The following is a 15,792-nucleotide window of genomic DNA, read 5'->3' on the forward strand; positions in this document are numbered from 1 at the left end:
TTTGAGATTGTAAAAATGCAGAAAGTTTTCTGTGAGGGGTAGGTTTAGGTGTAGGGTGATAGAAAATACAGTTTGTAGAGTATAAAAACCATTACCCCCATGGGGAGTCTCTACAAGGATAGTCAACCAGACGTGTGTGTGTGTGCGTGTGTGTGTAATTAGTGTATGCTTCACTTCTAATACATTATTAGCAGGCTCTTCCAGCAGAATGAATAGAATGTTTTTGTAACGACCTCCCTCATGGCATCCCTCTCTTTTTTATCATTTGTTTTTTTCATAATTTGCTCATGCAAATGATGGTGCTGCAGAAACAGTGCTGAGTCTCCTGGGCTGCTTCATGCAATTTGTTAGTGTTACACATGCGATGTGAATCAAGTTTATATGTGTCTAATCTGTAATCATTAGCTCTCTCTCTCTCTCTCTCTCTCCTCTACACCGGGTCAATCGAGGCTTAGTCTATCATCCGTTCAGAGTTTTTTTGGATCGATGTTCAGAGAGTGGGGTGCCAATGCAATCATGTGCAGCTCAGGAGAGATTGGAAGTGACTGCAGCGAATTGACGCTAGCTGAAATGACAATGGCCTTTCGATGAGAGTGAATGGAGAGAAATGGAGGTGATCTTACCTCTGTTATGATGCAAGAGTGTGTGTGTGTGTGTCTATGTATGTGTGTTAGGGATATGCCGGTATCAAATTTTCATGTTGCGATGGCTAAAGCTTTTTATCACGGTATACGGTGTTATCACGATATTAAAATTTAGTTGCAAAAAAGTGTTGTTATAATACAGTATAACAGGTTTAATAACTTTTTTTCTTATAACAAAAATAACTGAACATTTAAAAACAATAAAGCAATACACAAAAAAATGTATAAAGTTAAAAATCTTACACAGATTAAAGTGCAAAAGAATTATAAAGACCAATAGGTATCACTTTACAATAAGATCTCATTAGTTAACCTTAGTTAATGCATTAACATTAACAATGAGCAATAGCTACATTTGCTACAGAAGTTATTAATCTTTGTTTAAAAATACGTCCCGCCATGCACTTCTCATCTATGCTTGTTTACATCAGAGAGCGCATGCGTCTTTCACGCAGCATACAGGGGTGCATTGTGACCAGTTGATGGGAAAAGTATTCTTAAAATGCATTCAAAATTCTGAATAATTTGTAATAATTATTCACAGTATTTTGAAGTGCCCACGTTAACAATATCGTGCATATTCATTACCGTGATATACCGCATTACCAAATACCGGCACATGTCTAATGTGTGCTTGTATGAAGGAAAGTCACTAACGTTTGAACCTATTTATTTATTTGTGTATTATTATTATTTTGCTCTACATTACTTTTACAATTACATTACTTGTTATTGAGCTTTATTGGAGTAAAAGATAATTTTTGATGTTTTATAGATTTAACAAAGTAAAATACTGAACATATATTTTCTCTTCTCTGTGGTTGGGAATCTCCACCATGAGCGATACATTTTTCTTCTTTAGAGCATAAACCAGGAAGTCAATATTTTTATGCTCCGACATATCTGAGGCCGCACACACAAACACACACGGAGATGCACATGTGAACACATGAATACTCACATTTGTGGCTCTTGCCTGAAGAAAACTTGAGTAAATGACGCTTGAGTCAGACCACGTGGATGTTGGTGGAGTGTAATTAAGTTTTTCACGTGCAGTGAGGGGAGAAAGCTGTGTAGGATGGGGGTTTGGTTAGGGGGCGTATGCAAATTTTCTGCAGCATTCAAGATTAACCAATCATTTGAGAAGTTAACCTAATTATACAGAGCTATTTAAAGGTGTACAGATGATTCAGTCATAAAAGCAGCATGCTGTCTGGTGTGCTGTGTGCTTCTCTCCTCTCTTGGGTAGTGCCACATCAGCATTACTTTCTTGTACTTCTCAATCTTGCTTCCTCTCTCTGTCTGTCTCTCTCAATTATGTTTTGATTTCAGTTTAGTGTGCTTCATTGGTATGACAATACAATGCAAAATCTGTGAAATAATAGTAAAAAATGATCATGTGAAGAATATAAAAAACAAATCAAAATTAATTTTAAATAATTTGCTGTAAAATAAATTAAATTAAATTCCATAGGTCTATATTTTTTATATTTTTAAAATATTTTTTTATTATTCAATATTTTTATTGATCAATAAAACATTAACAAAAGTAGTATTATTGTGATTTAAAATGTTTTGCACTAAAATAAATTAAATTCCATAGGTCTCTAAAATTTGTATTTTTAATATTTTGAAAGAAGAGTGTTATGTTCGCCAAGGTTGTTCCTTTGATAAATAAAATATTAACAAAAGTAGCATTGTTGTGATTTAAAATAAATGTATTTAAGGTATATTTGAAAAATATAATGTATTCCTGTGATGGCAAAACTGAATTTTCAGTAGTCACTATAGATAGATAGATAGATAGATAGATCAATTGTCACTTGATAAGTTTAATGTATCCTTGCTGAATAAAAATATTAATTTCTTTCAAAATGTATTTATATTAAAATCAAACATTTATACATTTATCAAAATGGAATAAATTACAAAGGTAACATTAATTAAAGTCAATAGGAACTTACTGTGAACAGTTAATTGGAGCATTTTATTCTACAGAATAAAAATCTTAATAATTTTGCATCAAAATGTAATAATTTCCTCTTCCTCTGAAACAATTTTTCTTTTCCATTGATGTAACTTAGGCTATGCTGATTTACTGATGGACTCTCTCTCTCTCGTTCTTTTTTTCCTTGTCTATGTAGACTGTTCTAGGCGTGTTGTGTGGAGACGGCATGATTTCAGTTGACTACTGATCTCTGTAGTTCAAACCCTCAGTGTCAGTCTTTCTAAGACAGATGGGCCGCAGCATCTCTCTCTCTCTTACTGTCTTCACTCACTCACTTACTCACTCACTCTCTCCCTGTCTCGCTCTCCTCAAAATGAATAATGCATTGACTAACACTAGCTGTGTTGGAAACTCTCTGTTCTTACCAGGAATACACCCTGCTGTCTAAACGTGTGTTTTTCAGTGTGTGCCTGTGAGTATTTCTGCTAGACACAAGCGCATTTGAAAATGTGTACTACAAAACTGAGAATCTAACCTTTCTGTGTGTGTGTTGTGTGTGTGTGTGTGTCTTGACAGGAGAGTGAGCTTCAGCATGTTCTGCAGGAGAAAGCACGTCTGAATCTCCGCTTGTTCAACGATACCCAGAAGGCAGCAAAGTATGAGCAGGTAAGCAGTCCGTCTCATTGTGGCTTACGGCTAGATAGTAAACCCTCGCCGTCTACTCACTCACACACGCACAATGGCATTGTAATCCGCTCGTACTATCATTTGTTCCCTGGTGGAGAGCACTAATGGTGTTTTTGCCACTTGAGTGGAAGTGGAGGATTGTTCCTCATAAAGCTGGAGGCCTTGAGCCGCCCGGCACACATTTCAGCATCCTCTAACTCAATCCACCGAGTCCCTCTGCCCCGCTGGAGCACGCCAGTGACCACCCACTCACTTGTGAGATTGATGAGTTCATCTCTGAATGGCTGTATAAATGCACACTGTATGATTATGGAGGATTTGTGTCGAGATATAAATGTCCTGCTGATCTGGTTTATGCTAAAGGAGAAACTGGAAGAATAAGGTTTGACTTGAGCGTTAATAAATCACAGTTACAAATACATCTGCAAAGTTGAGTAATGTTTCAGCAAACTGCAAACTGCAACTTCTTAGAAATATGCACAGAAAATTTATTTTAGCACTGTCAAAATTAGCGCGTTAACGCAGGCGATTAATTTTTTCAGTTTAACGCGTTTAAAATATTTAATGCAGTTAACGCAGGGGCGGGGCTAGGGTTGGCCACCCCACTTCCAACTGCTGCTTCTGTCTCTTTTTTCTTGACAAGAAGTGCATTTATTTAGTCGCACAATAATGTCTTTATGACCACATCAAATGGGAGACGTTTCAGATGCGTGCTATAACTTAACTTCAGCGCCAGGCGCGAGTCAAACGAGCGCAGAAATGGTACTGTAGGGTACAGGCACCAGCGCGTGCTGTAGCCTTTATAATTTCATGTCAAAGCGCAAAATAAACTGTGCATGCAATGTCGTGGTCAGATCAAGTCATGAAGTTACCAAAAAGGTGATTAAAGCTGCCTTAAAACTGTGCATGCATGTAATGTTTTATATGAGTCAAATTTAAGAACATAATTGTTTCTTTATTTAAGGAAAGAGGAAATCGATAACTTTTATAGCTTTAAGGATTCAACTATATTTAATTTAGAGTTTAGTGTTTGATAACTTCAATTTCTGTATATTTATGCTGAAGGGCACAGGTAGCTAAATATGACATTTATTATAATGGGTTTATGTGAAGATTGTTTCATTGAAGTTCATTTAAATTAAAGTTATTATTTAAAGTCTAATAAATGTTGAAATTGGTAGCTTTTAGTTAAATATTGGGGGGAACAATTTTATAGAGACATCAGTAGTATTGGTATCAGTGATACTCATAAAAAAGATGGCATTAAAGAGCAGGTCATATGGGTTTTCGAAAAATATCTCTTTTGCAGTTTGTAAGGTAGCTATCCTTCAATGTAAACAGTCTGCAAAGTTGTTAATCAAAAAAGTGCATGATAAATAAAGATCAAAAGACGAAGAGTCGACTCAGAATCGCCTTAACGAGTCATTATATTTTCTAATCTTCTGCTTGTTACCCATCTACGTCTCTGGGTAACACATTAGCAATAATCCCCGCCTGCCCACGAAATACGAACAATCTCTGTGTCGAGAAGATGCTGTGTTCCACGATACCACAGCAATACAATTCGAACCTTTTGTTGTGCTCGTCATTTTACCGAGGACTGCTTCTCTAATCTTGGCTTTTATCTTCGTCGGCTTCTAATCTTTATTTGGACCAGCAAGCGTCTCCGAACCACAACCTGTAAGTACGATTGGTAAAGCACAATATTACTGTTTTACTGAAATAGTTCTGATAATTCGCTGTGAACCCACTATTTCCTAAGAATGTGTCGATTAATATGTAGACTGTCGTTGTTCTAATTACTTCGTTTAATAATTATTGTTTTGTTAAGTGTTTACAGTTTAGCAGCTAAACTTTAACTGTGGGTACGATTCGCTTGCATAAGTGTTAAACAAAATGTTTTTATTTCATTATTTTAAGAATTGATTGGAGCACTATATTATTGTTTTATGTAAAGGTGCATGCTAGGGTTGCCAGGTTGTCACAACAAAACCTTCCCAATTGCTACTCAAAACTAGCCCAATCGTGTTTCGAGGGTGGTCCCCCTTTAAAAATCGCTTCTGGGGTGTAAAATACATGCTTTCAGTCGGGGTTCCCCTGGTAAATTCGCATTCCAGTGCCTAAATATGACGTTATTGGGGTCCCTACAACCCGTGACATCAAAAACAACCGCGGACTTGGCAACACAGATGGTAGCGTTCGCTAACTTGATCAAGCGCTCCTCTTTGTGCCAATCACAACAGGCTTGGCCAGCTGACCAATCAGAGCAGAGTAGGCTTATGGAAGGGAGGGGTTTACAGACATTTCGCTTAGAACTGAATCGAACGAACCGTTTCGAAATCATGGACAAATGACTCTATGTATAAATGTATATTCTGGGAAAATTACAGTGTTTTCTGACCTTAGATGCATTTAAACCTGTTGTAGGGGACTCCAACACAATATTAGGACACTTTAAAAAACCAAATGACCTGCTCTTTAAACAAATATTAAAAATATAGTGTCTTTATGTTGTTTGTACATTAAGTTGAAGATTGAATGTGAAACTATTGCAATATAAAAGTATATTTTTATATTTCGTGATTTCAGAAAAAATGTGTGATTAATTCGTTAATTTTTTTTAATCGATTGACAGTACTAATTTATTTATTTATTTATTGTCATACAAAAATATTTATGCTCTACCATTCAAAAGTTTGTGGACAGTAACATTTTTTGTTGTTAATTATTATTAATTTTTTGTTGTCTAAATTAATAATAATTCATTAAAAATCATCAAGGATGCATTATATTGCTCACAAGTTACAGTAAAGACATTTAGAATGTTACAAAAGATTTCTGTTTCAGATAATGATGCTCTTTTGAACTTTCTTTTCATCAAAGGATCCAGAAAAAATGTGTCATGATTTCCTCAAAAATATTAAGCAGCACAGCTGCTTTCAGCTGATTGTAATAGTAAATGTATCTTGAGCAGCAAATCAGCTTATTAGAATGATTTCTGAAGGATCATGTGACACTGAAGAAATGGCTTCTGAAAATTCAGCTTGGACATCACAGGAATAAATTATATTTTAAAATAGTTTCTGTTTTAAAATATAATATTTCACAATGTTACTGTTTTTACTGTATTTTTGATTAAATAAATGTAGCCTTGGTAAGCATTATATTCTTTCAAAAAAATTAAAAAGTCGTACTTTTTCCAAACTTCGAATGGTAATGCCAGGGCAAATGTTTTTTTTTTTTATCAAAAAAAAAATGCAAAGTACACTTTCTTGACCGGCATTAATAATTTGTAGCCAGTAAATTTTCTGAATTGACTCTCCATTGGCCATAAGCTCACTGTGGATCCTAAATATCTGTCAGCAGTAAGAAGGTTGTGCAGTTAGTACTTTAATATGTGACTTTTAACAGTCAAAAGAGTCTGTGCTAAATCGCAAAATGATTTAACGTCTCAGATAATGACAGCAAATACCATGAAAGTGACTGAGCTGAGATGAGCAGTGCTCCTTCTTGAATCCAAGTTAATCCTTTGACAAATGTCTCTTTCCATGTGTTCACATCCATGTGTAAAATGGGTCTGGGCAGCCATATTGTACCTTGTTAAATAATGTATCTGCATTTTATTATGTAATATTAGCTTTAGATTTCCAAGTCATTATTTTATTTTATTGTTATTTTAGTGTCATTGATATACTACTGTAGTTTTTAATATTTTTAAATAAGTTTTATTTTTATATTTTGTTTTCACTTGATTTTAGTTACATTTTTAGTAATTTAGCAATGTTTTGACATTTTCATGATTTTTTTTTTACTGTTACTGAGTTACATAATTTGTTATCATTTTATTTAGTTATTAGTTTTTGTTTATTTAGTTTTAGTTACTTTAGTACTTTTAAGATAAATGAAACAAAAAATGAGAAATGTTGTCTTGGCAAGTAGCAGAAATAAAATAATTTTTTTAATTTTTATTATTACCGTTTATTTTGCTGCTAGTTATTAAAATATTTTAGTTTTTGGTAACGATAATGACCCTGGTTCGAGTCTTTCAACGTTTTTTTTTTTTCATCTACAATAGTGCAGTATTCAGATACACAGTGTTTAATTATGCTTTGGTTCATAATATCGTAATAGCGTTCCTGAGTCAAAGGGCACATTTCTACTTCCTTTTATCTCTTGGTATAATTATATTTTTGGGGGTTTCTAATCCACAATTTGTATGTGTCTGCTCTGTATAGTCTGTGTGCCTGTGTGTTGGTCCTTAAGGGGTAAAAATGTAATTTCCTGGATAGTGAAGTTGATATCGCTTGTGATGTTGATCTTGAGGTGAGGGTCTTTTGTGTGTAGTCATGGAAAAGCAATTTCCTGAAGGACCGGTTTATGACAGCGTCAAGAAACATTGTTGAACAAGACATTGTAAGTCAGTTTGTGGCGTGTATGTTTGTGTGTAACACAGTATATCTATTGAAGACTTTTCTTCAAGGGTCTGTCACATCGGAAGAGTGGATATGAAGAAGTGCTGCTCTCTGGAACTGGCAGATATTACATTCTTGTAATAGCAGAATTTTATAGAAAAAAATGTGATTGGATTCATGCTTGAGCAGCAGCGTGTTTACAAGTGCTGGTTTGTCACGGCACTGATGGACCATAGCTGCCATCAAACAGACATATATTACTCACATAAACAGCACAACATATCACTTATGTTCTTGTTACCAGACACTGCAGTCTTTGAACCAAAAGCATAAATGTCATTCCTCATTAATATACTTTAGTGCTAGATAACAACTGATCTGTAAATATAAAATGTTTTGCTCATAATTTTTTTTTGGGGGGGGGGGGGGGTCAGTTATGATCAGTTATTATTGGTATTTATTACACGGCTCTGTGGAATACTTGATTCTGATTGGTCAGTCGCGACATTCCGAGGTATGTTATCCCTCGATAACAACCGGTGAAAGCTGATAACACAGGCTCATCCGGGTAACTGAAGTCGGCGCCCTACTCTTGCTATGAACGTTTTTTTTTTCTTGGTGGAAGCTTTGCGTTTGTTTAGCTAATAGAATATTAAAACTCGATTCAAAATAGTGTACAATTATTTAATTATGTCATCCTGGTATCGCGGACTCGCTCTCGTTTCATACAAACGCAGCTGCTGCGACAGAGTGATCAGGTCTTGTATCAGCCTGAAGGGGTTTATTCTGAGATAACAACCGGCTGGATGTACATTATCCCTTACTCAATCAACAATGGATCTTATTATTGAGAACACAGATTAATATTTTTTTGTGGAAATCATGATACTTTTTTCATCGTTCTTTGATGAATAGAAAATTTAAACAACAGCATTTATTTACATTTGAATATGTGAAAACAGCTTCATATTTTTGTGGAAATTATGATAATTTTTTTCATTATTCTTTGATGAATAGAAAATTTAAACAACAGCATTTATTTACATTTGAATATGTGAAAACAGCTTCATATTTTTGTGGAAATTATGATAATTTTTTTCATTATTCTTTGATGAATAGAAAATTTAAACAACAGCATTTATTTACATTTAAATATGTGAAAACAGCTTAATATTTTTGTGGAAATTGTCATTTTTTAATTATTCCTTGATTAGGAAATTTAAAAGAACAGTATTTATTTGTAATATAAAAATGTTATAACATTATAAATGCTCGTACTGTCACTTTTGATTAATTTCATACATCCTTTTTGTTTCTTCTTTTTGTTATATTTCATTTTATTTTATCCCAAACCTTTAAATGGTAGTGTATCATGGTTTCCACAAAAATATTAAGCAGCAAAACTATTTTGAACATTGATAATAAGAAATGTTTTATGAGCAGCAAATCGGCATATTAGAATAATTTTGTGGGTATATATATATATATTCAAATATAAAACAGTTATTATGAATTGTCAGATATAAGGGACTTCTTTCAACAACAGTAAATAATGTTTAAGTATTCCAGACTTGTTTATGCTGAACTATATTTATTTATTAATTTTCTGTTAAATGGTCTGCTATAATCATTTAATACAGCAGCATGTATTCATTGGGCTCCATTGCTTATGTCTTCCGATGCTGCACCTGTGAACTATAATCATCTAGTTTAGTCTTGGATGTGCATTTTTCTGATCTCCCCTAGTTCCGTCTCACATCTGCAAGTGTGATCCATTATTTCAGATTTATGCCTGCTAGCATCAGCACCCCTATAGCCTGCTTATAGTTCATCTTTTAGTCATGTCTGTGTCAGTGTTTAGTTGGAGGCACATCTTGGCAGAGCAGTGTCCTCCTGCTGAGCTGTTTGAAGGTAGGCTGTGTCCGAAACGTCCGAGTAGGTGTGTTGTCAAACGCTGTTGCAAAACAGGATCCCTACTCCCTCATTAGTCATTTATGAATGCAGTACCTTTGAGGCCGATAGCAATACAGAGGAAAGAAAAAGGGAGAGAAAGAAAAGACAGCATAAATAAAGGAACCCCAGTAATTCAAAATCATCAGGAGGTCTATAAATGGGATATTTATAAGTAATGAAGTATAACACTTTCCATAGTTTATGGTTTGAGTTCTAGCAACATACTGTATGCATTTGTCTTGCTTAAGGTGATATTTCACCCAAAAAGGAAAATTCTGTCATTAATTACTCGCCCTCGTATCGTTCCAAACCCATAAGACCTTCGTTCATCTTCAGGACACAAATTAAGATATTTGATTAAATCCGAGAGCTTTCTGACCCTGCATAGACAGCAACGCAACTGACATGTTCAAGGCCCAGAAAGGTAGTAAGGACATCATTAAAATAGTCCATGTGACATCAGTGGTTCAAAATTATGAAGCTACGAGAATACCTTTTGTGCCCAAAGAAAACAAAAATAACGACTTTATTCAACAATTTCTTCTCTTCCGTCTCAGTCTTCGACACACGTTCACAAGAGTACCATTACAGTTGAACCACTGATGTCTCATGGACAATGACGGTAGCCATTGACTTCCATAGAATGGAAAATTTACTATGGAAGTCAATGGCTACCGTCTAATGTTTGGTTACCAGCATTCTTCAAAATATCTTCCTTGGTGTTTAACAGAAGAAAGAAACTTCTTATACAGGAGTACAACTCATAGGAGAACTTGAGAGGAAATGACAGTAAATCCCCGCAGCTGTGTTTCAACATCTAGCGGAAAACCTTCCCAGAAGAGTGGAAGCAGGGAGGCTAAATTTTACTTTCCTGTCTACTAATTTAAAACACATTAAAATTGCAGTTCATACATAGAGTGACTTTAATATACATCTTCTAATCAAATTTAACTTCTGCATTAAACTTCATTTTGATATTGTTTGGGAGGTGTAAAATAAAAAATTCCAGGGTGATACTGAAAATAAACAAATGAAAAGCAAATTCTTAGTTTGACATTTTAATTATTATTTTGTATATATAGCTTCCGCTCTGCCGCAATATAATATACTTAGCTGCAAAGTATTTACAATCAAATGACACAACCAACAAAAATTAAGATCACAATTGTTAGAACTTGCTTTAATGTATCTTTTTAAAAGATTTTGACAGATACTGTAGTGTATGTACAGCCTGCAGAGATTCAATAAGGCTTAATATATTGGCCAACATTGGGACTATAGCATGCACAAACAGCTTATGTTACGATGCTAAACTGAGAGCTGTAATGGTGTGACGTCTGAGTCATGTGAGACTGCTCTTGCTTGAAAAGAATGGTCCTTCATGCATCACTTATTGTGAGTTTACCCCCCACTCTTCCCCCTCCATCTCAAATAGCTGTTTCAGAGTGAGACATCATTGAATCTACACCTCTGTCCCAGCGCTCAGAAATGGCAGTCATCAAGATGGCAGCTGCTCCATCTACACAACTTGTGTCTATCCAGTCTGTTTGTGGCTCAGGCAGCATTACTGGATAGCAGAGGAGGACCATTATAGATGAGTGCCTTCAATGTTTTGACCCTTTGGCAGGCAGGCAGAGGTTGCCAGAGAATTAACCGTTGTATTTCACACCTGGCCTATAATAACATGCATATTATAGCATTTTTTGGTGTGAAGCTTACACCGCAAAGCCATTCAAAGTTGTTCCTTGCTGGTGGAATGATCTTCCTAACCTTGTCCAGACAGCCGAGTCCCTGACAAAATCATCTCTTCCATGCGCACTTAACTGCATACTGCTGACTCTTTTATAAAAATTAAAGTGAGAAAAGAGTGCTTTCACTATTTCTTAATACCTACCCATTCTATCTTGTAATATTTAGTACAAAAATAATTGTGATCAAATAGTAATGGTTCCCCGATAAAGACTACTGATTTAGGACATTGAGGTTAAAATTTATTTCATTTTATTTTATTTCATTTTTTTTTATATATGTAATACCCTGATAAAGATAACTGATTTAAGAAATTGCATTTAAAACGCATTTAAAAAAAAAAATAAAAACCATAGACACATTAAAAGACAATAATAAAATTGAAACAGAAAAAAAAAATAAAAAACTATTTCAAAATATTAATAAAAACTATAATGGTATCTCAGTGATACTAAAAAACACTGTTCCTAAGTGCACATAAGACCTTGACATAAGACGTCAACTGAATTACTGAGTAAATTAGTTTTCTCCATTTAAAATCCTTTCATTTAGGACCAGGCTTAATCTGTGTCTGTAGTTTTCCCTTGCACTTTAGAATGAATGTTCCCTTAAAAGTATGCTAATTTTCACAATGTAAATTAAACTGCCTCATAAACAGGGTGCACAGTGCCTTAAACAGCATGCTATGTAAAGCTGAAAATAAACCAGGACTTTGATTAGATAGAGCTGAATCATGAAATTATTAAATTAATTTTTTTACCTGCCCTCATGGCCTTGGTATTGGCAGAAGAAGTTGTTTCAAAGGTGGAGAAAGTTATTGAATTTTCACATACGATTATAAAAACATTTTTTATTCCAACATCATTGTCACAATCAGTGATGGCGAGGAACGATGGCGACGAGGAATAAACGAAACCGTCTTTAATCCAAGAAACACAGGGTACATCCAACACTGGGAACGGCAGGAAAGACATGAACATAACAAGTAGAACCGACCGAGACAGACTAGGACTTAAATACAGGGGATGATTGGGGAAACACAGGTGTATGGGATGACTAATCAAACTAATTAACAAAACGAGGACAGGAACATGACCAAATAAGGGAACAGAAACAGGGGCAAAACATGACACAGACAGTCAATGATCCTGACAATCATAATGTCACATTAAAAAAAACATTTATTAAAAGGAAGTGTAGCAAAGTTCGTAGTGGGAAGAAGGAAGTGGCTCAGGTGGGTGGTTGGAGACTCGTGGATCTTTTATTCATTCACTTAAAGTTAAACAACAACACAAAAGTGGCACTTCCAGCACGTTCTCAATCTGCCCAGGGCATAAACTCAGTTCTGCCGGTTCTCCTTCTCCGGCTAAGGGATGGCCACGAGTCCCCATCTCTCTCTCTCAACCACGCTCTCCAGTCTGCCTCTTATCCGGTCTCTCCAGGCTAATTACTGCAATCAGACACAGGTGTTCATCATTTTGCACTTGACCTACTTACTCACCGCTCGTCTCCCGTCCCTCTCTCCCGCTGCAGACTTCGCTGAACCACGCCCCCCTCGCCACAGGAAGTATGGTCAATTTTGATTAAATGTTCTCTTTAATTTGTACATGAAGGTCATTTGCTCAACACCACCATCACTATCCAACAACATGCCGGTTGAATGTCATAAGAATCAACAATACAAGTGTAATAGGTCAAACATATTTCCTCTAGAACAAGCGTATTCAGCTGTAATTGCTATTGCAGTGGGTGTTCACTTCAGGTCAGGTTGCAGATAAGAGATGAGTGTCAGACTGGACAGGCGTGGAGTGTGAGTACTGCCTCTGTCTCTGACAGCTCAGCTTTTTATCATGACTGATGCTGCGATCGATACAGGACATCAACCCCTCTGCTCTCGCTGTCTAAAAACACGACTCTCACCCCAGAGCTCAGTGCTGACTACACATACTCCGTATATCACATATCAGTGGATAAAGACAAACAGAATATGTCATTTTCAATTGATCAGAGTATTTAATAGCATTGAATCCTTTGGGGAAACCTCTTATAGGTAACAGTGCTGCCCTCTCAGACCCTGCTGTTTATGAAAGCATGCTGATAGTTTCATCTATTAGGCTTGTGGCCACGTGGGTCCAGATGGTCTTATTCATACATGATTTCAAACAGATCCAAAGACAACCAACACAGACAGTTTGACACTCATAACTACTGGTTTCAACTCTCACCTTAATAGTTAAACTTGTTCTGTTTTATCCTTGTGACATTAATGCAATAAAATCACACTTCATTTTTTTATTTTTTATTTTTATGTGGACAGAGAACAGGGAATGATGGGGGAACGGGACTTTGAAATGTGTCATTTGCATGAGTACCAGTGTGTCAAACATGTGCGCAAACCAATCGGCCATGGCTCTGATGTGTGTTTTTTGGGAGGATAGAATGACCTTTCATATTTCTAACAGAGGTCGGAGGGCAAACTGTGTAAGACACTCTCGATTAATCTCTGCCTCTTTCTCTCTCTCTCTCTTTATCAGGTGAAAAGTGAGTATGAACAGCTGCAGGAGGCTCTGTACACTGTGACAGTGGAGAGAGATTGCGCTCTGTTGGAGAGGACTGAGCTCCAAGGCAAACTGGAGAACCTAGAGCAGGTGCTGAAGGTGAGAACCCGCCAGACGTGTCAGTGTAAAACACATAATCAAAAGAAAAAGAAGTTATGGAAAAAGAAAATGAAGCCTATGTTTGGACAATTTCTTCTGTAGTTCTTCAGTTTGCATTGTAAGGTTATTTTCATTACAGTTACATAAAGTATTACAGTAACATCTATCTATCTACAGTGCCCTCCACTAATATTGGCACCCTTGGTAAATATGAGCAAAGACGGCTGTGAAAATAAATCTGCATTGTTTATCCTTTTGATCTTTCATTCAAAAAGTTCACAAAATTCTAACCTATCAATGAAGTAAATCAATTGAAAGTGGGGAGAAAATCTCATTGTGAAATGCTTTCTCTAGTTCACGTTGGCCACATTTATTGGCACCCAATTATTGCAACGTCCTTTTCCCAAGATAACAGCTTTCTCCTATAATGCCTGTAAAGTTTGGAGAACACCTGATAAGAAACCAGAGACCATTCCTTCATTCAGAATCTCTCTAGATCCTTCAGATTCACAGCTCCATGTTGGTGCTTCTTCTCTTCAGTTCACCCCACTCATTTTCAATAGGGTTCAGGTCAGAGGACTGGGACGGCCTGGGGTAATTTTTATCCCTGTTTGTACTAAACCCATCTGGTGGGTTTGCTGCCAAAAAGCTCTTTTTTTAGTTTTATCTGACAATAGAAGCCAGTGTCATTTGAAGTTCCAGTCGTGTCTTACAACTGAATATGCTGGAGTTTGTTTTTGGATGAGCGAGGAGAATTTTTCTTGAAACCCTCCCGAACAACATGTGGTGATGTAGGGGCTGTTTGATTTTTTTTTTAGGCTTTCTGACCCCAAGACTCAACTAATCTCTGCAATTCTCCAGCTGTGATCCTTGGAGAGTCTTTGGTCACTCAAACTCTCCTCCTCATTAGGACGATATAGACACATCCTCTTCCAGGCAGATTCATAACATCTTTAGCTGATTGGAACTTCTTAATTATTGCCCTGATGGTGGAAATGAGGATTTTCAATGATTTAGCTCTTTTCTTACAGCCACTTTATATTTTGTGAAGCTCAACAATCTTGTTCTGCACATCAGAACTATATTTTTTGGTTTTACTCCTTGTGATGGATGATTAAAGGAATTTGGCCTATGTGTTCCTCATATTTATAATTCTGTGCAACAGGAAGTCATGGCTGGACAATTTCATGCTCTATAGTCACCCTGGTTAGCTAAAAAATGTAAATATGAATGGGAATATACTTAAGAGATATTTTACTCATCAGAATTTCTAGGGGTGCCAATAATTGTGGCCAACATACATTGGAGAAAACATTTATTTCATAATGAGATTTTCACCTCACTTTCAGTTGTTTTACTTCAATTAAAGTTTTTGTGAATTTTTTTAATAAAAGATTAAAAAAATAATAATAATGCAGATTTATTTCAACAGCCGCCTTTTCTCATATTTACCAAGGGTGCCAATATTAATGGAGGTGCAGGTCCATTACCGCGGGAAGTAGGGGTGCTGAGGGTGCTGCAGCACCCCCTGGAGTGTAGCCCAAGAAAAAATTGGGGTGCTGGGGGTGCGGTGTTAAAAATAAATGAATGAACAATATGTAATACAAAATAAATAATGTTCATAAATAAATGAAAGTTTTATTAACAAAAGTTTCGCTTTGAATCCGCCATCATATAGTGTCAGTCTTCTCGCATCACTCTTGTCACGTGACCCCCTCCCCCGTTTTATTTCTCAGCCTCCC

The 15,792-nt window shown here is 36.0% G+C and overlaps 1 protein-coding gene and 1 long non-coding RNA gene across 2 annotated transcripts in view; one reads left to right on the forward strand and one right to left on the reverse strand.

The window, feature by feature from the left end:
- Nucleotides 1-15,792, forward strand: part of rimbp2b (RIMS binding protein 2b) — a 141,387-nt gene that overhangs the window by 74,157 nt on the left and 51,438 nt on the right. The window contains exons 4-5 of the mRNA XM_016448627.1: nt 3,169-3,258; nt 13,928-14,050. The gene's annotated coding sequence lies outside the window, so the exon portion shown is untranslated. The remainder of the gene's footprint in view (nt 1-3,168; nt 3,259-13,927; nt 14,051-15,792) is intronic.
- LOC107659614 (uncharacterized) overlaps nt 3,144-15,792 on the reverse strand; it is a 25,067-nt gene continuing 12,418 nt past the window's right edge. Inside the window, exons 2-3 of the long non-coding RNA XR_001630932.1 lie at nt 5,946-5,958; nt 3,144-3,160 (exon numbers count right to left, since the gene is read on the reverse strand). This is a non-coding gene — a long non-coding RNA (uncharacterized LOC107659614). The remainder of the gene's footprint in view (nt 3,161-5,945; nt 5,959-15,792) is intronic.

Source organism: Sinocyclocheilus anshuiensis, unplaced genomic scaffold (genome assembly GCF_001515605.1).
Source record: "Sinocyclocheilus anshuiensis isolate Anshui unplaced genomic scaffold, SAMN03320099.WGS_v1.1 scaffold451, whole genome shotgun sequence".
Lineage (NCBI taxonomy): Eukaryota > Metazoa > Chordata > Actinopteri > Cypriniformes > Cyprinidae > Sinocyclocheilus > Sinocyclocheilus anshuiensis.